This window comes from Rhea pennata, chromosome 1 (assembly GCF_028389875.1).
Source record: "Rhea pennata isolate bPtePen1 chromosome 1, bPtePen1.pri, whole genome shotgun sequence".
NCBI lineage: Eukaryota > Metazoa > Chordata > Aves > Rheiformes > Rheidae > Rhea > Rhea pennata.
In genome coordinates, this window is record NC_084663.1 from 139,814,324 (window position 1) to 139,817,951 (window position 3,628).

Below are 3,628 nucleotides of genomic sequence, written 5' to 3' on the forward strand. Positions count from 1 at the left end.
ATAAAGAAATACTTTAGAAATACTTCAGAAGTACTTTATTCTCAGCCAACAGTATTTTAATCCATTTTGTTCATGTGAAAAAATGAAATCTATTTTAAAAAATTGACCTCTCATGGTCATTAACATCTTTGGAAAGTATTTGCAAAAGCTAATTTTAAATCAGGAGGATCGTTGCATTCTTTGTTTTATGGAGGAAGCCAAGGGTGATTCTAATTAGTCAGATTTTGTTTGTATTGCTAATCTTATTTCCTCCTTCCCCACTGCATGGAAATAAATATATAACCTTGACAATATAAGATATCAAATTTTTAAGAGAATCTCTCCCCTCACTCCCCAAAGTAGTGGGTTTTTTTCAATATATAACTTTATTGAAGATAAAACTATATTCTTTCTGGTTTAGTTTCAAAAAAAAGTTTGTGAATAGGTGACAATTATTTTCTGTTTATAAGCTTCAGAATTCCATAACTGAATTGTGTTTAAGTCTGTATTTACTACTGTGGATTTATTTATTAATTTACTGTACAAATACTTGTTTCAGTCTAGACAAAACATTTCTCTAATTTTAGTCTCTGTATCTAATGAAATAATGTGTTCATTACTGAAAATGATCTAGGATAGAGTAATCCATGTGAATGGAGGGAATATTCTAGTTTGTTTTTGCACAGTATAGATGTCATTCAATTTTGCTACAAAAATGAGGAGTACCATAAGGATGCTTGCAAAAGTTAGTTGTAGTTTAGGAAGGCTAACAAGTACCTTTATTTATGTCCGTCTGTTTCATGGCAAAGGATCTAATCCGTTTTAGCCAGTCACATGTATCTTCGTCTGTAGTTGGACTAATCCTCTTTCTACCCCACACATGCCCTTCTGATTGGAATATATATGGCACCTTGTGTTTCTAACTTTTTTCTTTTTTATACATTTTTTTTTTAAATCAAGAGATTTGAAAGTGCGTGGTCAAAATGGGCAATTGCATTATACGGTTTTAGAGGCTAAATATATTTAAAAGGGGAGCAGCGAGAAATCTAAGATAATCAATGTTCAGAATGTTACTTTGTATATGCACACGTACTCATACGTACGCATATTTGTACATACTCATGAAGTATGCCATTTTCTACTGCAGCCTACTTACCAGCTCTGCTGTTTGTGTTGTCTGAGGAACCATTATTTTTTTAAGTTCACACGCCACAAGTTGTTTTTAAAATATTCAGTACAGGTACATTCAAATGTAGAAAATGAGTCAAGATAATGCAATATTTTATCTAATGATGAACCTAGCTTTATGATAAAGCACAATGGTAATATGTCTGTTTTGAGAGTGCTACTTCAGGTCATGAAATACAAGGATGCTGCAGTATTTATTCTTTGAATATTTGATGCAGAAGTATGCTTAAACAGGCAAGCCAAATCCTGAGAGATTATTGAGAATGGTTTATATTTGTAAAGTATCTATCTCTTTCTGTCTTGGTCTATAACTAGTAAAGAATGTTCTCGGCAGCAGTGATTAATTTATACTGAAATATTTTTACCGATTTTTAGAAAACTAGTCTGAGATCCTTTTCTACTCCAGAGATCTGCTCTACAGGATATTTTTGTCTCACATGATTTAGGTATCATCAGGTCAGGGATAATTTTTTTTATCAAATCATTTCATATTATATACAATGATTAAACTTTCACTTGAGAATGTAAACTGAACGTAAGATATCATTCCTCCTCTAGTCAGATCAAGTATTGCATTTTTTTTGTATATGCCCCAAAGTAATGGCAAATTTGCCTTTATTTTAATGAAACGTAAGTAATTACAGGGGAGAGAAACTGTGTAGCTCTAAGTGTACTAGGGACAGTAAAGCATTAAACTATATTTTCCATATTTATGAATCAGGCAACTCTATAGTAGCTAATGCCTCCCATTTTAATTATAAGCTTTATAAGAAAATACAACATGACACCTAGTGAGATTAGAAAATTAGAGCTCCAGAGGGAGAACAGAAAATGTAGTAAATTTCCAGCTTTCCTCATTAACTACAAATAAATTCTAGAAACAGAATGTAGACTCTCGAAACAAAAATATGGAATTATTTGGGAGAAGTCCTCCTTCAAGCATTAGTATCCTCCATAATTAATAAACTTACAAATAATCCATTGCTGGTTCTGTCTTTCCAACCCCTGTTCAGATATATCTGTGTACCTCATTTTTTTTAGACAACAGAGATGTTAGTCCTGAGTCAGTTTCCTTAGCTTGAACTGGTGGCAGTAGCTCAGCTTTTCTCATGAGAACACAGTTAGTATGAGGGTTCATTCCACAGGGAGAAAGAGCTGCTCACCTCCGGTAACAAAAGGCTGTAAAACTGGGACCAAGACACACGTAAATGCCCTGTTATTTACTGAGTGACTTGTGGAATGAGGGAGATGCAGAAAAGAGGTGTTCTTAATGACGTCCCTTTCTAAGGAGGTTACTATTACATTTTGAATGGACTGAAGATCCTAGTAATTTTGATCCAAAATGCATTTGTAGTGCAGCTGTAGTGCAGCCTGGGAGTCCCACAATGTTAGGAGAATTACAGGAATGCAGTCAGAGTATGTAGAGATGCTGCGAGGATAAGGCCATGTTGGAATTGAGTTTGGCAAGGGATGTCAAGGACAACAGGAAGGGCTTCTTCAAATACATCAGCAGCCAAAGAGGAGGACTAGGGAAAATGTGGGCCCGCTACTGAATGGGGCAGGGGCCCTGGTGACAAGGGATACAGAGAAGGCAGAATTACTGAATGCCTTCTCTGCTTCAGTCTTCACTGCTAAGGGCAGCCCCCAGGAATCCTGTAGGCTGGACATGAGGGAGAAGGTCCGGAGAAGGGAAGACTTTCCTTTGGTTGAGGAGGAGAGGATTAGACACCTTCTGGGCAGGCTAGACATCCACCAATCCATGGGCGCAGATGGGATGCACCCACGGGTACTGAGAGAGCTGGCGGATGTTATTGCTAAGTCGCTCTCCATCATCTTTGGAAGATCCTGGAGAACTGGAGAGGTGCCTGAGGACTGGAGGAAAACCAATGTCACTCCAGTCTTCAAGAAGGAGGACCCAGGCAACTCTAGGCCAGTCAGCCTCACCTCTGTCACGGGAAAGGTGATGGAACAGCTCCTTCTGGATGTCATCTCCAGACATATGGAGGAAAAGAAGGTGATCAGGAGTAGCCAGCCTGGGTTCACCAAGGGGAAGTCCTGTTTAACCAATCTGATAGCCTTCTGTGATGGAGTGACTGGCTGGGTAGATGAGGGGAGAGCAGTGGACGTTGTGTACCTTGACTTCAGCAAGGCTTTTGACACTGCCATCACATCCTCCTAGATAAGCTCAGGAAATATGTGTTAGACGAGTGGACAGTGAGGTGGATTGAGAGCTGGCTGAAAGGCAGAGCTCACAGAGTTGTGATCAATGGCGTGGAGTCCAGTTGGAGGCCTGTGGGTAGATACATCCCCCGGGGCTCAGTGCTGGGTCCCATCCTGTTCAACTTCTTCATCAATGACCTGGATGAGAGGACAGAGTGCCTCCTCAGCAAGTTTGCTGATGATCCCAAGCTGGGAGGAGTGGCTGATGCACCTGAGGGCTGTGCTGCCATTCAGAGAGACC